General features: G+C 34.8%; 1 protein-coding gene across 6 annotated transcripts in view; it reads left to right on the forward strand.

Annotated features, from left to right (window-relative positions):
• MLLT10 (MLLT10 histone lysine methyltransferase DOT1L cofactor) overlaps positions 1 to 20,443 on the forward strand; it is a 212,956-nt gene that overhangs the window by 23,731 nt on the left and 168,782 nt on the right. The gene's annotated exons all lie outside the window — the stretch shown is intronic.

Here is a 20,443-nt window from a genome sequence, read left to right on the forward strand (position 1 = left end):
ACTTAACCATGGACACTTAATGTTTCTCCAGTAATTTAGACCTGGCTTTTATTTCTGCAAAGAGTGTTTTAGAGTTGGAATCAGGGGTGAGTTTTCCAAGATACTCTCTCCAGTAATAACTCTAAAGGAATTTCTCTTTCTAGCTCTTCCTGCTGGGTTTTATTGGTAATATACAGAAAGGGTGATGATCATGTAGATTTATCTTAATATTTTGCAACTTTGTTGAAATTACTTGTTATTTCAATTAATTTTTACTTGATTCTAGTGCTTTTTAAGTAAATCATATTTTCAAAAAGTGAGAATTTTTTTCTCCTTTGCCTGTACTTATTCCTTCAGTTTCTTCTTTCTTATAGCTGGCAATTCTAGCACTCTTGTTGAATAGTAGTGGTGATAATGGGCATCTTTCCTTTACTCCTGATATTATTGGAAAGGCATCAAATTTTTGTTTTAGGATTTAGGTAAATGTTATTTACTATATTAAGAAAAAATAATTTTCCCTTAGATTTCTAAATATTTGAATAGGAATGAATATTGGATTTTGTCAAAAGTTTTTCAACATTTAGATATCATATAGCTTTTCTTTTTTAATGTTAACATGGTTTGTTATATTTATAATTTTAATGTTGAACCAACCCTGCATTTCTTGTATAAACCAAACATTGTCATTGTATGGTCTTTCTAATATGTTGTTTTAGTCTATTTAATATTTTATTTAAACTTTTCATCACTGTATTTTTTTAAGATTTTGTGTTCAAAATTTTCCTTTTTTAAAGTTTTATTTGTTTTTAGTTTTCAACATTCTTTTTTTTTTTTGGTGAGGCAATTGGGGTTAAGTGACTTGACCAGAGTCACACAGCTGGTGAGTATTTTGTGTCTGAGGGCGGATTTGAACTCAGGTCTTCCTGACTCCAGGACAGGGCCAATGCTCTATGCGTTTTGCTACCTACCTGCCCCTGACACCTGGATACTTTGTTTTCTTTGGATTTTCATGATACTCTTCTCCTTCTGTTTTCTTCCTATCTGTCTCTTCCTTTTTAGCCTCCTTTTCTGGATCTTCCTCCGTTGCATGTCCCTTAGCCATGGCTATTCTCCAAGACTGACCTGAACCTTCTTTTCTTTTTTTCTCTATACTGTCTTCGTTGGTGATCAGCTCCCCTTGGGTTCATTTATCTCTATGAAGATGATTCCCAGATTGATATATCTCGCCTTAGTTTTTCTGAGTTCCATTTCTACATCAGTAACTGCCTAATTGGAAATTTCAAACTGTATTTCCCAAAGACATCTCAAACTCAACTTGTCAAAAATGGTACTCATTATCTTTTACCCCAAATCATCTACCCTTCTAAACCTCCCTGTTACCATCAAGGAGGCCACCATTCCTTCAAGCCAAAGGTTCAAAACAGTGGTTATCATCCTTCATTCCTCGCTCTCACCACATATACACAGTCTGTTGCCAAATGTTTTACTTTGTACATCATCTTTCTGTCTTTACTTTGTTCTCCCTTTGTCCTCTGGTGTTAATAGATGTGGGCAGTAGAGATTCTTGATTTCATGTGCAGTCTTTATGTGATCTTGGACTTTTTTAAAAATACATTTTTATTGTGAACTTAAACCAAATGAAAAGGACATTTTCCTGTATATATAAATAAAACATTGATATAAAAACCATTTTATACATGTGTATATAAATGTGTGCGTGTGTATGTGTGTGTGTATGTATATATGTGTGTGTGTGTGTGTGTGTATGTATATATGTATAGTTTTAAATTGTTTTTTCTTTCAGCATTTCTGTAGAAATTACAAATCCCTTAAATGGAAAAGGCAGCATGTTGCAGTACCCAGAGCATTACATTGATATTTTGATCTGGGCTCCAGCTCTGGCTATGTCACTTCTGTTCCCATCTTGTCAATTTTCTTATCAGTAATTAAAAGCTGTTTTAAAAGAAGTTTTAAAAGTTTGCGAAGGATCTTCCAGTGAAATCTCTAAAGCCTCTTGTAGCTCTAAAATTCTGTGATATCTCTTTTCTTTTGTTGTTCCCAAACTTGTGTGCTACAGTAATAGTAGCTAGCATTTGTAGTGCTTGAGGGTCTACAAAGCACCCTCAGGACAGCCCTGTGAAGTTGGGAGTAACGTGTTTGTTTCAGTCTGATAGATTAGAAAACTAAGGCTTAGAAAATGAAAGTGACTTTTCTAAGGTCACAAAGTTCTAGGTTTCTAGCCCTGGTATAACTCCAAATCTAATGTTCTTCCAGTAAGCTACACTGCTTTTTTACTTTGTATTTGTTTGCGATTGGGTGATTAAATTTTTTTTTTCTGATGAATTTTAGATCTCCATGTCCACATTCTTTTGTTCAGTTATTTTTTAAACGTTTCACTAGTGAATATTTCACTATTCCTTGCTTTCTGCTTTAATTAAAAAAAAATAGTTTGGGTGGGGGTTTTTTGGGGTTTTGGTGGTTTTTTTTTTTTTTTTTTTGGTAATTTTAATTTAGTTTCTGGTTATCTTTATTTCCCCGAAGATAAGGTCAGATAAATCAGTTGATAATTGAATTTTAAAGAATATATGTTTTTACAGCTAGAAAATTTAAGTTGTCAAAAAAAACTTTTATCTAAAATTGTTGCTAGCTGTTTGGTGTGATCTCTGTTATCTTAGCTCCGCTCTTAGCTTGCTTATTATTTAGATTTGCTTCATTTGTTTTAGGAGACTTTTAGGGAGAAATATGAGCTTGTTTTTATGTGTTTATTTTTGTAGCTAGTGTATTTCTGATTCTTAATGTTTTCAGTGTTCTTCTAGAAAATCTACCTATCTTTTATAGATTTTGTTTTTTTCCTTGACATCTTATAGTTCTTTTAAGTATGAAGAGAGCATTTGATGATGTGCTGTTGATTTTCTGATTTATTTGGCTTTATTTGGCTTGTTTCTGTTTGCAGCTACAGAATGCTTCACATAATTCCAAATAGAGCTTGCTAAGGCCTTCATTTCCATCGAGTATTTGTTTTTCAGATTATAATTAACTTTGATTGAATACTGCTAGCATATTAGGCAATGTACAGCTCAATTATTAATAATCCATTTTGGCAGTTAAATTACAGATTTCCAGATAACTGATTGATATGAATTATTTTAAAGCTGCTTTCTTACGTGGACATGCTGTCTTCCACATTTCATTTTAAGAGGTCTATGTTAAATTAATTTTGTACCTTCATGTTGTTTCTACTTTTATTCTTCATTCATTTCTCTGTGGTCTGTGTTCTCTGAAGTTTGTTTTGTTTTTATCAATATTTTATCATTTATCATTTATCATTTTTATGATCTACTCTTTGTGTCCTTTTTTTCTAGTCCTGGCTTCTGGCTATCTCTAAATTCTTTCTTATTCTTAGCATTAGATGAGTAGATCCGTAGCTCTAAAAGTTTACTTTTGACTCAGATTTTATAGAATCTGAGAATTTATTTTGTGTCATGGACTTAGAAAAATGAAGTTTTTTCACCTTTTCTTCTCACCTCCTTCCAAATCCCCTTACTGTTATTCTCTTTTGATCCGTAGCTAATATTGATTAAGGTCTTTTTTTTTTTTTGTTAGTTACACTAAGAGCTCTATGTATCATATATTCAAATATTGAAACTAAAATTTGAATACTCTCAGAACTAATATTTTGCTATTGAAAAGATCATCATTCAGTTTAACCAATTTAGTCCTTTTGTGTTGATTAACTTAACCTTTGCTTCTTTCTTCAAAGAGTTTTGTTTTTTGTTTTTTTTTGGAGGTGAGAATCTTTTTCTGAGTAAAGGTTCACGAAGGAGAGACTTTAAAGGCATATTACATAACTTTCCAGCTTGTGTTCTTTGGGCATTGGCAATAGTTTTACTACTTAATACCAGAAAGATTTATTTATAGTTTCACTTTTTGGACTGTCAGACTTAAATTTTTTTTTTTTAAGAGTTAACCAGAAATAATTTGTTTTGTATTTCCCTTCCCATAATTAACACCTTAGTTAGGAATTAATTGTTGACTGGAAGCTCTGATTTTTTTAAAAAAAGTTTTATTGATGCTTTTTTTTTACATCACAGTTATTTCTGCAGATACTCCTTGTCTCTACTCCAGATTGAACTCTTCGTTATACGGGGAAAAAGTTAAGCAAAAATACCTGATAGAATGGCCACATCTGGCAACATTAAGCCCTGGTTACTAGGGCTCCTGCCTCTGTACTCAGGAAAGGAGAAGGTATAGTTCTTGATCTCTTCTCCTGAACAATTATTGTTCTTTCATTTGCTTAGAATTGCCCTTTTAGTTATTGTTTCATTTTTTATTATTGTAGTTGGTAATTTTTTTTTTGGTTCTTTTATCTGTCTTCATTAGTTTATACACATCTTCCTGTGTCTCTGAATTCCTCATCTTTGTCATTTCTTACTGCATAATTACATTCATACACTAGAGTTTGTTCTGACAGTCCTAGAATGATAGGCATCCATTTTATTTCTAATTTTTTGTTAATATAAATCCTTCTTTGAATATTTTGATATATATATATTGGGCCTTTGTTATGTTTTTGACCTTCTCAGAGAATATACCAAGTAGTGAGATCACAAGGCAAAAATTTTTTCTTGCATAATTCCAAATTAATTTCTATATCAGTAGGACCCTTTCACAGTTTCTCAAGCCATATAGATGAGCCTGTCTTCCTATAGTACCTCCCATCATTGATATTCTCCATGTTTTATAATCTTTGCCAATTTGCAAGGTATGAGATGAAACTTGATTTATTTTAATTTGTACTTCTCTAGCCACATTATGTTTTTATGTGAGTCATTCAATTTTTATATTTCTTTTAAAAACCATTCATAGACTTTACTTTTTTGTTGGAAAATGGGTATTGCTGTATTCCGTTGTTTTCCTGTGTATCTTAGAGATTAGCTATTTGTCAGTATTACTTGATGCAAATATTTTCCCTACTTGGTTGTTTCTCATTGTCTGTTGTTGATTTTGTTTGTGCAAAAGCTTTTTAATTTATGTTATTCAAATGATCTGTTTTGTCTTTTATCATTATCTTTATCCCAGTGTCCTAACTACTAGCTAGTTGCCTTGACCAAGCATATTAGAGCGATACTATTCTTTAAACTGTTTGATTTGTTAATGTATTTTATTTGGTAAAACCAATATTTCCTGAAAACACTGTGACAGAATTTATCTCCTGAAAAAAATTTATTGACTCTTAATTGAAATGGGGGAATGAGGAAAAATATCTTTTTAATTTTAGCAGTATGGTACTAACATTGGTAGTAAGCTCCTTCTTCTCTGCTTGTGTTTATGTCAGAAGCTTTTGACTTCAGCCCCCAATATCTGTTTTCCCCTCTAAACTCTGATAAAGTGCACTTCTCATTGCCAAAGCAAACTGTTCTCCAGGAACTCTTGATCCCATCTCCTCCCATCTTCTTTCTGCATTGCTTAGGTCATCATCCATTTGCTCTCTAATCTTCAGTCTTTCATTCCCTACTGGTTGCTTTTGTACTGGCTTCACATATACCCAAGTCAACCCCGTCATTTTTTTAAAAATAAATTTTTGTTGTTATCCTTTGTTTGTAAATTACTGATATTTCCTGATGTGTCCCTTCCCTCTTCTCCCAGGAGCAATCCCGTGTAACAAAAAGTAAAAAAAAACAACACAGGGAAGCAAAACTAACCAACATATTGAAATATGGCATTATAAGCCATACTCATAGTTCACCTCTGCAAAGAATTGGGGGATTATGCCTTCTTAATTCTTCTTTGGGGTTATTATAATTTCACATAATTTAGTTTCATTTCTTTTGCTGTTGCTCTTCTTTTTGTTGCATTGTGGTCATTGTATAAATTGTTTTCTTGGTTCTGCTTGCTTCACTTTGCATCTGCTCACACAAGTTTTGAAGCACAACTTGTTTAGCCCATCTCCCCCAATCTGTGGGCATCTGCTTTGTTTCTAGTTCTTTGTTGTTACAAAAAGTGTTGCCATTTTGATGTGCATGTGGCCTTCCCTCCCGTAACAGTATTTTGTTTTTTCCCAATTATGTGTAAAGATAGTTTTCAGTATTTCTAGTTTACAAGATTTTGAGTTCCAAATTTTTTCTCTCTCCCTCTCCTCCCCCCTACCCAAAATGGCAAACATTAGACTATACATGTAGAATCAGTTTAAACATATTTCCACATTAGTCATGTTGTGAAAGAAGAATCAAAAGAAAAAGGAAAAACCATGAGAAAGAACCCCCGCCCCCCCCAAAAAGGAGAGAGAAAATAGTATGCTTTGATCTGCATTCAGTTCTTTCTCTGGATGTGAATAGTATTTTCTACTATGAGTCTTTTGGAATTGTCTTAAATCATTGCCTTGCTGAGAAAAGCTAAGTCTGTCAAAGTTGGTCGTCACACCATGTTGCTGTTACTGGTGCAATGTTCTCCTGGTTCTGCTCACTTCACTCAACATCAGTTCATGTAAGTCTTTCCAGGTTTTTCTGAAGGCCTTTCTTTTTATTATTGGCCTTCTTGAGATATATGCCTAACAGAAGAATATCTGAGTTGGAGTGTACAGCCATTTTTGTTACTTTATTTTGTCACTTAACTCTCTCAGCCTCAGGTTCTTTATCTGTAAAATGGAGATAATAGTAGCACCTACCTCTCCAGAAATTTGATAGTTTTTTTTCCTCAATTTTTGCAGATTGTTTGCTTATAATGTTATCAAATTGTTCTTTAAAAATTTCATAGTATTATCCTGTAAGTTTGTCAGGATTCTTTTCTAGCTCTTTTATTGTTAGTTCAGTTTCCTTCTCTCAGACTTCCATTTGGTTTTTTGTTAATTTGGGTATTTGATATTTTTATAGCTAATCCTTTATTTCTTTTGAATTCTCAGTTTTGTTGGCACATAACTGCATATATAGTGGGTTCTAAGAATCTTTGCATATCTTATGTTGTGATTTGACCTTTTTCAGTTTTTACTTTGTTAATTTGATTTTCCTCCTTTTTTGTAAAGAAATAAAAAGTTTATCAGTTTTAGTCATTTCAAAGAACCAGTTTTAAAATTTTATCACTTCTGTAATCTTTATGGTTTCTAATTTATCAGTTCTCTAATTTTCGAAATTTATCCTTTTTTTGTTTATTGATTTTCTAATTTTTAATTGCTAATTCTAATTTTTAAATTTAAAAATTTTAAATACATAGCTTATTAACCATCTCTGTTTTGTTAGTTTGTTTTTTAAAAAATAATTTTTTTCAGTAAACAAACATCTAGTATCTTTTCCTCCTCACTTCCTCTCCCCTGGGGGAAAAAAGAAGAAAAAAAGACTTCTTGTAAAATAGACATATCAAGCAAAACCAAATTCCTTCATTGCCCATATCTGAAACGTGTATCTCCTTCTGTTCCTTCAGGCTACCACCTTTCTGTTAGAAGGGTGGATAACATACTTCATCAGTCCTCTGGAATCTTGGTTGATCATTATATTTATCAGAATTGTTAAGTCTTTCGAAGTTGTTTATCTTTACAATGTTGCTAATGCATAAATTGTTCTGGTTTTGCGCAGTTCACTCTGCATCAGTTCATACAACTCTTTCCAGGTTTTTCTGAAACTATTCTCTTCATCTTTTCTTATAGCACAGTTTTTGATTACAGTTATATATCATAATTTGTTCGGCTATTCCTAATTGATAATCATCCACCCCACCCACTTAGTTTGCAGTTCTTTGTCACCACAAAAAGAACTACTATAAAGTCCTTTTCTTTTTTCTTTGATCTCTTTATCATCACTGTGTTTTTAGGAATATAATTTTTTCTCTGAGGGCTACTTTAGCTGATTCTCAGAAATTTCACCGTTGTCTTAATATGATTTCCTTTCTCACAGTTGTTAATTATTTCTGTGTTCTAGTCATTATTTAGCATTTTTTAAAATTAAGTATATTTTTAGGTTTGCATCTTTGCTTCAGCTCTCTATATTAATTACTGCTTTAATGAATTGTGGCCTGAAAAACATATTTTTAGAAGTAATGCTTTTTTACATTTATTTATAATTGCTTTTATGGGATATTATCATTAGCCCACATAACTCTTATTCCTCCCAACAAACCAACCAACAAGTCTTCTTGTAATAAATAAATACAGTAAAGAAAAAAAATACACTTAGTATATATTTTAAAATGTATGTTTAAGTTTGTGCCTCTAGTCTGTCACTTCTTTGCCTGAAGGTGGTGAGCATGATTTATTGTCAGTCTTCCTGAGTCTTGATGGTCACTGCTTTTTTCTTAAATTTTTTTTGCAGCAGAAAAGATCCAGTATTTGGCCTTTTGGTGACCTGCAGTACCTTGTATACTTAAAAATAAACTTGGTGATATTTTCCCTTTTCTAACAGCCTGAGAAAAGATTTGTATGTTTTCATAGTTTGGGAAGATTCTAGTAAAAGGCAGGAGGTGGGGTGTTGGGGTGGAGCATTTAGTGTGAAAAACACATTATTTCTCTGGTTAGCCTACGTAATTAGAGTTTCAGGCCTATTCTGATGAGCCTTTGCTGATGTCATACTGAATCCTATACCCAGGTATTACAGGTTAGTGATTCATAACCTTTTAAAAATAAATAACATGTCCTTATGTTTGAAAATTGGCACAGTGGTTAGAGTGCCGAGACTGAAGTCAGGAAGACTCATCTTCCTGAGTTCAAATCCTGCCTCAGACACTTACAGCTGTTTGACCCTGGGCAAGTCACTTAACTCTTTTTGCTTCAGTTTCCTTATTTGTAAAATCAGCCAGAAAAAGAAATGGCAACCCACTCCAGTATCTTTGTCAAGAAAATCTCAAATGGAATCACAAAAAGTTGGACATAACTGAAAATGAATGAACAGCAACAGCAGCAATAATACTTGACAAATTATGCTCCTCCTCCTGGTTGAATCATTGGCAAAAATTGAAGATAAGATTGTGAATATTGGTTTAGGACCAGTATAGTCTTGTTTTTGTTTCCTTGGGAGAAACATACAAAAATATAAGGTAAATGTTCCTTTTTATTCCTATTGATTAACAGTGACCTAGAGAATTAATATAAAGCAGTTATGTGTTCCAGGAACAGTTAACAGCTCTTATAAAACAGTTCTCAAAGGTTCAAGTAACCATTAATTAAAATAGCATATGCTAAGGCATCCATAAACTTTGTAAATGGACAGGTTAGTAATTTTTACTTTTGTTATTTGCGTAAGCTTTAAATGAGTAATGGATAGAAAATGAATAAACATTTCAGTCAATAAATATTTGATCCTTTTTCTGTATTCAAGAAGCAAGATTCTACATAATCAGAAAAATAAAAATATTTTTAATTTTCCTAATATTATTATATCACCAGTCTAATAGCTTATATTTATATCTACATAAAGATTTCTGACAAATACTTTTCTCATAACCACCTAGTAAGACAGGTCTTAAAGCATTACTCTTTTGCTTCTCGTATATAGGTGGTGCTTTTCAAATGAGATCTCTTTGAAATGCGAACACACACAGAACAGTATTCCAGGGAAAATGATTTTCCATTTTTTCCCCTACTTAATAGTATTTTATTTTTTTCCAATTACATGTAAAGATAGTTTTAAACATTCATTTTTTATAAGATTTTGAGTTCCAAATTTTTCTCCCTTTTTCCCCTTCCCCCTCCTTAAGATAGCAAGCAGTCTGATAATAGGTTATACATGTACAGTCATGTTAAACATATTTCCACATTAGTCATGTTGTGAAAAAAGAATCAGAACAAAAGGGAAAAACCACAAGAAAGAAAGAAAAAAACAACAAAAAGTGAAAATGATATGCTTCAATCTGCATTCAGACTCCATAGTTCTTTTGTTGGATGTGGATAGCATTTTCCATCAGTCTTTTGGAATTATCTTTGATTATTGTATTGCTGAGAAGAGCTAAGTCCATAATAGTTGATCATCACACTGTTGCTGTTACTGTGTACGGTGTTCACCTGGTTTTGTTCACTTCACTTGGCATCAGTTCATCTAAGTTTTTCCAGGTTTTTTTGAAATCCACCTGCTCACCATTTCTTACAGAATAATGATATTCCATTACATTCATATGCCGTAACTCCCAGTTGATGGGTGTCCCCTCAAATTCTAATTCTTTGCCACAGCAAAAAACTGCTATAAATATTTTTATATGTATGGGCCCTTTTTGCTTTTTGATGATCTGTTTGGGATACAGACCTAATAGTGCTATTGCTCGATCAAAGGGTATGCGCATTTTTATAGCCCTTTGGACATAGTTCCAAATTGCTCTCTGGAAGGGTTGGATCGGTTCACAACTCCACCAACAGTGTATTAGTGTTCCAATTTTCCCACATCTTCTCCAGCATTTAACATTTTCCTTTTCTGTCATAATAGCCAATCTGATAGGTGTGAGGTGGTACCTCATAGTTATTTTGTTTGCATTTCTCTAATGGTGATTTTTTTTTTTAAGGTAATTGGGGTTAAGTGACTTTCCCAGGGTCACACAGCTAGTAAGTGTCAAGCGTCTGAGGCCGGATTTAAACTCAGGTCCTCCTCACTCCAAGGCCAGAGCTCTATCCACTGCACCACCTAGCTGCTCCTATCAAATAGTTTTGATGATGGCTGCTTTATAATATAATTTTAGATCTGGTATAGCTAATGGCTAGGCCACCTTCCTTTGCATTTTTTTCCATTAATTCCTTTCATATTCTTGGCCTTTTGTTCTTCCAGATTAATTTTGTTATTATTTTTACTAGCTCTATAAAATAATTTTTTTGGTGGTTTGATTAGTATGGCACTGAAGAAGTAAATTAATTTAGGTAAAATTCTCATTTAGCTTGGCCTACCCGTGAGATATTTTTCCAGTCATTTAAATCTGACTTTATTTGTGTGAAAAGCGTTTTGTAATTGTGTTCATATAGTTCCTGGGTTTCTCTTGACTGGTAGACACCCAAATATTTATATTGTCTACAGTTATTTTAAATGGAATTTCTCTTTCTCTCTCTTGTTGCTGGGCTTTGTTGGTAGTGTATAGATAATGCTGATGATTTATGTCAGTTTATCTTGCAACTTTGCCAAAGTTGTTAATTATTTCAAGTAGTTTTTTTAATTGATTCCCTAGGATTCTCTACCTATACCATCATATCCTCTGCAAAGAAAGATTATTATGTTTCCTCACTGCCTATTCTAATTCCTTCAATTTTTTTCTTCTCTAATTGGTAAAGCTAACATTTTTAGTACAATATTAAATAATAGTGGTGATAATGGACATTCTTGTTTCACCCCTGATCTTATTGGAAAAGCTTCTAGCTCATCTCCATTACATATAATGCTTGCTGATGATTTTAGATAGGTACTACTTATCATTTTAAGGAAAACTCCATTTATTTCTGTGCTCTCTAGTGTTTTTTAATAGGAATGGATGCTTTATTTTGTCAAAAGCCTTTTCTGCATCTATTGAGATAATCATATGATTTCTGTTAGTTTTGTTGTTGATACGGTCAATTATGCTGATAATTTTCCTAATATTGAACCAGCCCTGCATTCCTGGTATAAATCCCACTTGACCATAGTGTATTATCTTTGTGATAAGTTGGTGTAATCTCTTTGCTAATATTTTGTTTAAAATTTTTGTATCTGTATTCGTTAGGGAAATTGGTCTACAATTTTTTTCCTTTTTTCTTTTTTTTTCCTTTTCCTGATTTAAGTATCAGCACCATATTTGTGTCATAAAAGGAATTTGGTAGGACTTCTTCGCCTATTTTTCCAAATAGTTTATAGAGTATTGAAATTAATTGTTCTTTAAATGTTTGATAGAATTCACTTGTAAATCCATCTGTCTCTGGAGCTTTTTTCCTAGGGAGTTCAGTGATGGCTTGTTCAATTTCTTTTTCCAAAATGGGGTTAAGTATTTTATTTCCATTTCTGTTAATCTGGGCAATATATATTTTTGTAAATACTCATCAATTTCACTTAGATTGTCAAATTTATTGACTTACAGTTGGGCAAAATAGTTCCTAATTATTGCTTTAATTTTCTCTTCATTGGTGGTGAATTCACCCTTTTCATTTTTATAGTGGTAACTTTTTTTTTTAAATCAAATTAACCAAAGGTTTATCTATTTTATTGTTGTTGTTTTTGTAAAACCAGCTTGGATTTATTTATTAGTTCTGTAGTTTCCTTACTTTAAATTTTGTTAATCTCTCCTTTGGTTTTCAGAATTTCTAATTTGGTATTTTTTGGGGGATTTTTAATTTGTTTTTTTTTCCTAGCTTTTTTAGTTGCATACTGAATTCATTGATCTCCTCTTTCTCTATTTTATTCACGTAAGCATTTGGAGATCTAAAATTTCCCCTAAGAACTGCTTTGGCTCATCCCATTAAGTTTGATATGTTGTCTCATTATTGTCATTCTTTTTGATGAAATTGATTGTTTCTGTGATTTGTTGTGTGACCTACTCATTCTTTAGGATTAAATTATTTAGTTTCCAATTTTTAGTCTATCTTTCCATGGCCCTTTATTACATGTAATTTTTATGGTATCATGATCTGGAAAGAATGCATTTAATATTTTTGCCTTTCTGCATTGGATTGTGAGGTTTTTATGCTCCTAATACACGGTTAATTTTTGTGTTGATCTGTTTGCCGCTGAGAAAAAGGTATATTCCTTTCTATCCCCATTCAGTTTTTTCCAGAGGTCTATCATATCTAACTTTTCCAAAATTCTACTCACCTCCTTAACTTTCTTGTTTATTTTGTGGTTAGGTTTATCTAGCTCTGAGAGGGGGAGATTGAGGTCACCCACTAGTATGGTTTTACTGTACATTTTTTCCTGTAACTCACTTAACTTCTCCTCTAAGAATTTAGATGTCATGCCACTTGGTGCATATGTATTTAACATTGATATTTCTTCATTGTCGTATGGTTCCTTTTAGCAAGATGTACTTACCTTCCTTATCTCTTTTAATTAGATCTATTTTTGCTTTTGCTTTGTTTGAGATCAGGATTGCTACCCTTGCTTTTTTTTTTTTAACTTCAGCTGAAGTGAAATTTATTCTACTCCAGCCTTTTACCTTTACTCTGTGTAGTATCTCTTTGCTTCAGATGTGTTTCTTGCAAATAACATATTACAGAATTCTGTTTTTTAATCTACTGTGCTATCCACTTCAGTTTTATGGGAGAGTTCATTCCATTTACATTCACACTTATGATTACTTACTGTGTATTTCCCTCCATTCCATTTTTCTCCCTGTTTATACTTTTCTCTCTCCTTTCACCCTGTCCCTCACTAGTATTTTGCTTCTGACTGTCACCTCCCTCAATCTGCCCTCTTTCTATCAGCTTTCCCTCCCTCCCTTTTCTTTCTCCTTTTTCCTCCTACTTCCATATAGGGTAAGATAAATTTTTGTACCCAGCTGAGTATGTATGTTATTTCCTCTTTGAACCAAATTTGATTGAGAGTAAGGTTCAAACGATACTCTCTCCGTGCATTCCCTCTACTGTAATAGGGCTTTTGTGCATCTTCGTGTGATATAATTTACTCTGTTCTGCCTCCCCCTTTCCTCTTCTCCCAGTACAATCCTTTTTTTTTAACTCTTAATTTTTTATAGCATCATAGCAAAGTCTGTTTATATACACTCCTTCCAACTACCCTAATAGAGATAACAATTTCCAAGAGTTTCAAATATTATCTTCCCAGATAGGGATGTAAACAGTTTCACTTTATTGAATAACATTTTTTTCCCCTGCTTTTTATACTTCTCTTTAAGTCTGTATTTGCAGATCAAATTTTCAGTTCAGCTCTGGTCTTTTCATCAGGAAAGTTTGAAAGTCTCCCATTTCATTAAATATCCATATTTTCCCCCAAGATATTATGCTCAGTTTTGTTGGGTAGTTGAGTTTTGGTTGTAATCCAAACTGCTTTACCTTCTGGAATATCATATTCCAAGCTCCTCTGATCCTTTAATGTTGAAACCACGCTCCTCCGATCCTTTAATGTTGAAGCTACTAAGTCCTGTGTAATTCTAACTGTGGCTCCTTGACATTTGAATTGTTTGTTTTCTGGCTGCTTGTGGTATTTTTTTCCTTGACCTGGTAATTCCAGAAATTGGCTACAATATTCCTTGGAGTTTTCATTTTAGGAACTCTTTCAGGAGGTGATCAGTGGATTCTTTTAATGACTGTTTTACTCTTTGGTTCTAGGATATCAGGGCGGTTTTCCTTGACAATTTCTTTAAAGGTGCTGTCCAGGCTTTTTTTTTTTTCCCATCATGGCATTCAGGTAGTCTGATAATACTTAAATTATCTCTCCTGGATCTATTTTCCGGGTCAGTTGTTTTTCCAGTGAATCATATTTTACATTTTATTCTATTTTTTCATTTTTTCGATATTGTTTTACTGATTCTTGATAACTTACAGAGTCATTAGCCTCTACTTGCCCAATTCTTATTTTTAAGGAATTATTTTCTTCAGTTTGCTTTTGTACCTCCTTTTCCATTTGTTTATTTGTTTATTTATTTATTTTCTTTTTTTGCGAGGCAATTGGGGGTTAAGTGCCCCCAGGGTTACACAGCTAGTAAGTGTCAGATATCTGAGGCTGGATTTGAACTCAGGTCCTCCTGACTCCAGGGCCAATCTCTATCCATTGTGCCACTTAGCTGCCCCCCTCCTTTTCCATTTGACCAATTCTTCCACCCACCCCGTCCCCATTCTACTTTTTAATGAGTTACTTTCTTGAATGGATTTTTTTTTTCCATTTGGGCAATTGTATTTTTTAAGGAATTATTTTCTTCAGTCAAGTTTTGTCCTTTTCCAAGCTGTTGACACTCTGTTACATAACTCTCATTTCTTTTCCCAGTTTTTCTTCTGCCTCTCTTACTTGATTTTTAAAATCCTTTCTGAGCTCTTCCAAGAGAGCTCTTTGCTCTTGAGACCAATTCATCTTCCCCTTTGAGGCTTTGCTTGTAGGCATTTTGACATTGATGTCCTCTTCTGAGATTGTGTTTTGATCTTCCCTGTTGCCATAGTAGCTTTCTGTGGTCAGGGTTCTTTTCTGTTTTTTACTCATTTTAAAAGCCTATTTCATGACTTTTAAAGTTGAGCTCTGCTCCTGAGGTACAGGGGGCAGTGTCCCATGCTTCTTGTTCTGGGGCCAGGGGACTGGTCACTAACTTTCTGCACCAGGGTCTCGGGTGTTGGCACCTTGCCCACTGTGCTGTGGTGGCCTAGTCTACTTGCACCTGTTGTGCTGGGGATTCCTGGACAGGCAATTTGCCTTCTGTGCTGGGGCTGGAGGACTCACAGCTGGTCTGCTGAGCCGTGATGAAGAGGCCTCGGCTGTGATCTGCCCTATGGCTAAGAGCCTCCCACTGGCTTACCTGGACATTGTGTGTACTGGGCTGGGTTCTTCTTTTATCCAAGTGAGACAAACCTTTCTTGAAGTCCTTCTGAGTTATCTTAAGCTGGAGAATTGTTTCACTCCATCTTTTTGTAGGTTCTGTTGTTCTAGAATCAGTTTAGAGATTTGATTTAACATTTTTTCTGAGGATAACTGGGAGAGCTCAGGCAACTTCCTGACTTTTTTCTTCCATCTTTTATTTTATATTTCTTACTGTAACTATAATTTAAAAAAAATTTTTTTACAATGAAAATAAAGCTATTTCACTTCATTTTTATCATCATTTTTCTATTCGTATTACCTTTGTTGTCATTCTTCCCCATTATTTTTACTACCTTCCACCATGAAAAGTGTGATTATAAGTCATACTTTGGTTTTATATAAATCAGATTCTTGGGAAAAGTATGGTCTATATTTGGATCAACATGGATTACCCAATTTTCTGATCATTTATATCTCAACTGTGAGGTAGTAAGATTCTCTCTCTCTCTCAAGTTTCTATCTAGTAAATGATAGTTGGCCCTTGAATCCAGGTCTTCTACTCCCAGTGTCCTTTCTGTCACTAAGTGCTTCTTATAATTTTACTGCTTTTTCATAGTATAATATTAAGTGTTTCTTGTTACTGAATTTGTCAGTGAAGATTTTCACATGGGTAAGACCTACCAATACTCGTTATTTTCATAAATTTGGGTGTAATTGACAATTTTTTTTTCATGACAGGGAGGTGGTCAGGGTGAAGTGATTTGCCCAGGGTCATATAGGGAGGAAGTGTCCTCCTGACTCCAGGGCCAGTGCTCTATCCACTGCCCCACCTAGCTGCCTCATATTGACAGCTTTTTTACCTTTCCTAAGTCTAAAGTGAGATAAAATTCTTGTGGGCACTGAAGGTGTCCTTGGAGGTATTTTTGTCACGCAAAATTCTAAGTGGACAGGGTTGAGACAATTGTCATGAATTGGTCCTTCTTTCTTGCATGAATGTGCTACACCATAATCATTTTTCTACTAAATCTTTTTTCTCTAATTGTTTAATGATAGATTTTGCCAACATTTAAACAGATTTCTGGTATGAACAAAAAGATAGGGATAAATTTGCCCCCAGTTCTTCTATAGTCTTTGTTTCTCTTAGATTGTTTCTTATTTCACTGGGCGGGGGGGACACTGGTGGGATGTGGAAGAAAAAAAGGGGAGCTAGATCTACAGAAACATAGGAAGTATTCTATTTCAGTAGCTTATCCTGGATTCTAATGCCCTTCATTTTGAAGGTTTCCTTCCTTCCTTTCCTGCCTGAGTCATCACAGTTCAGAATTTCCTCAGGCCTCCAAAAGCAAATTTGTGTTGAAGTATGAATTCAAATTACTCCCCTACTCCATCAAGTCCTGTGGCTCTATTTTGCCTGTAGGATAAAATACAAACTTATGGAAGGGGGTAGGGAATAAGTAAGCAACTACTCTGTGTTAAGCATTGTGTTATGCACTTTACAAATCTCATTTGATCCTCACAACAGCCCTTCAAACTTGATGCACTTATCCCTGTTTTACAGATGAGTACACTAAGAGATTGTGTGACTTGGCCAGTTTCACACAGCTAGGAAGTGTCTGAAACCAGATTTGAACTAGAACCTTCCTGACTGTAGGCCCAGTGCTCTATACTCTATGCTACCTAGTCCTCTTTTTAGCTTTTAAACTCTTTTTAACTTGACTTTAACCTATCTTTCTAGCTTCATTGTATGGTACTCCTCTCTACACTTAAGTGTGCAGCCAATCTGAGTTTCTATCCGTTCCTCACAGAAGGCATTTCATCTCCTGTCTCTGTGCTTTGGCAATTCCTAGCTGAACCCTATTCCGGGAAAGCACTCCCTGTTCATCTCTTCCTCATAGAATTTCTCTCTTCCTTTAACACTCAGCTTAAACACCATCTTCTACATGAAGCTTTTCCTGATCCCTACAAGTGTTGGTGCTCTCTATCCCAAACTACCTTTGTACTTACTCTCTTTATATTTATTCTATATATACTGTAAAGTGTGTGTGTGTGTGTGTGTGTGCGCGCGCGCGCGCGCGCCTTCATTGTTGTTCCCCCTCTCTTCTCCCCACTATAATGTAACGAGAAGGGGTTGTGTCTTTCTTGTATTTGTTTTTCTTAGTGGAGAGCATAGGGCTTGGTATGTATGATAGGCTTAATAAATCCTTTTATCTAAGATTAACAATGTTTTAAAAACCCAAACGATCCATTTTTGTTGTCTGGCTAGGCAGAGTAGTGAAGCTGGTGAGGGGATAGAAGTAAAGTAATACTTCTGTGGAAGAGGAGGCCATTTTCCCCTCTCCTTCCATGGCACCTACTTAGAGATAAAATTGCAGGTAGAATGTTTATTAAGCAATTACTATGTGCCTGACATTGTGCAGTAAGCTAGAAATGCAAAAACAAGGAAACAAGACAGTTTTTCCTCTCTAGGATCTTACATTTTAAAAGGGGAAGAAAAACCATACAGAACTGGGGTTTGGGGGGTGGTCATGAAGAGGGAAGGCCCTGCTGGAACTCACTGAAATTGAGTGGGAGTGAAGTTTAGCTTTATTCCTGGGACTGCGCATTATATGGATTGTGATCCCCTGGAGGCACTTAGGCTCCTTTGGGTGGAGTCATCCTTGCTGCCTAGGTAGATGGTATATAAATAGAACAGATTGGGGAAGGGGAAGGTAGAGGGAGAGAGAGAGAGAGAAAGAGATAAATCTACCTAGCAGAAGAAAAGTCCAACATATGGAGATACTTGGAGAGATTGTAAGTCTGGAGCTGCCAGTAGAGAAGACCTCTTTTAGGGTAGAAAAACCTAAAATTGGCAATATAACTTTTGAAGGGAATTTTTAGATCAGTAGTAGGCATTGTGTCCAGTGGGGAGCAGAGGCTGCAGTCTCCTGGCAGCAGAGAAGAGGAATTAATATGGAAAAGCGCAGACTCTGGGAACTCAGAACAGCCTACTCAGCTGATACTAAAGAAAGTTTGTTTGAGAACTCTAAGGGGTCAAAGTACTTCCAGGCCCTGAAGTGTGAGAAATTGTGAATTGCCTTTACCACATGTATATTCTTTATGTTTGCTATCACTAGCATTATGCACTAGGTTTGAGTATACTGTTTCAGTGGAAACGTGTATTTGTGGAAGAGTGCTTCAAGGATTCATGGGGGAAAGTTTTATAACTACTACTGTTGTTATTATGATAGTATATCAGGAAATACTTTTATTAAGACTACTTTTATTACTTTTATTAAAATATTACTAGTATTTTATTATTTATTATTATTGTGTCTATAAGCTGATGGTTGGGGGGGGGGGAGAAGAGCTGCAGCTTGTGAACTATAGAGCGCAAACTCATAGGGTTGTTCCTAGAATCCAAGAGCAGCAGCTACCCTGGTTGGAGGAGATGTTACCCAGTGGTATTTTATATTTTTATTATCAGCCTTTTTGGCTAATCTCTATTATATCTCTATAATTATTCAATATATTCTTTTTCTGTTTTTGATAATGAAATTTGTGATTATAATGTATATTGTTAGAATACATCATCTGTTAGTAGAAATATAATATAATCATATTAACCTTTTGCCTGGCTAGTACAATTATTTTCCTTTTAGGTTATTATGAGTAGAAGTTGTAATAGCTATGAGGTCAACTCTTGGGGGTGAGTCGGAGAGGAAGAGCAGTTGAAATTGACAGTATGGAAGTTAGTTGTTATTCAGAGAAAAGTAACTTCTCAGTCCAGTTTCAAAGAGATGCTGCCTTTGGAGATGGCTTTTTTTCCTCAGGAAGAGTTAGACTTACGCTGATATCTACCCTGATCTGTAATGAAGGTTTCACATTGATGTAGAGTAATTTAGAAAACCATGTTTCAGGCCTCTGTATTTATATTCAACATCAAGGATATGTGAAATTGTACCTATTTTTGTCCCTTAAATTCTTCAGATTGCTAGTTTATAGCATTAGCCTGGAAGTTAAGACAAAGCAACTTTTTTCTTTTTCATTTTTATTTAACATTTTGAGTTCCAAATTCTATCTGTTCCTCCCTTCCTTCCCTCCCCATCCTTGAGATGGTAAGCAATCAGATATAGGTTATACATGTGCAATTATGTAAAACATTTCCATATTAGCAGTTTTGTACAAGAATACTCAAAAAAAATTAACGAAAGTGAAAAATAGTGTGCTTCAATATGTATTCAATCAATATCAGTTCTTTCTTTGAAGGCAGATAGTATCTTCATCATTAGATATTTGGGATTTTCTAATATTGCTGTTACTGTGTACAATGGTTCTCCTGGTTCTGTTCACTTCACTTTATATCAGTTCATGTAAGTCTTTCCTGGTTTTTCAGAAAGCATCCTGCTTGTCATTTTTTACAGCACAGTAATTTTTCATTGCAATCATATAGCACAACTTGTTTAGCCATCCCCCCATGGATGGGCATCCCTTTGATGTCCAGTTCTTAGCCACCACAAAAAGAACTGCTTTATAATATTTTTGCACAAATAGGTCCTTTTCCCTTTTTTTTTCTTTTGATGTCTTTGGGATATAGACCTAGCAGTGGTATAACCAAATAACTTTTTTTTTTTTTTGGTCCCAAATAACTTTTAAAAGAAGTTGGTGGGAGAGGATTCTAGAAAGATGGAGGAGTAGGTCAGAAAATTCTAAGGTTTCCAGATTTCCTCCACAAATAAGACAAAATAACACCTCAGGGGGGTAAAAATAAACAAGAGTTGGGGCAGAAACTTGATCCTCCTGGGGCAACCAGAGAAAACCTAAGATTTGGTCTCTGTGAAGTGTAAATACCTCCAGGCTAGTTCCACTGAAACAGCAAATGGTGAGCCCTGGGGCTAGCTGGGTTGGGAGGTAGTCTTGCCTCCAGTCACAGGAATTCTCACCTCCTGGACAGTTGTGGGGAGTAAGGTTCCTGAGCAGGGGAAGACTGAGGTAACCTCTCCTGACAAGGGGCGTCAGGCCCAGCTGTGCTGCAGAGACTGAGCTCTAGGCGAGAAGGAACCAGCACAGAACAAATGAGTGCAGAAGCAGTGGGGAGGGGGACATTG

This window comes from Vombatus ursinus, unplaced genomic scaffold (assembly GCF_900497805.2).
Source record: "Vombatus ursinus unplaced genomic scaffold, bare-nosed wombat genome assembly UNPS02005459.1, whole genome shotgun sequence".
Classification (NCBI taxonomy): Eukaryota; Metazoa; Chordata; class Mammalia; order Diprotodontia; family Vombatidae; genus Vombatus; species Vombatus ursinus.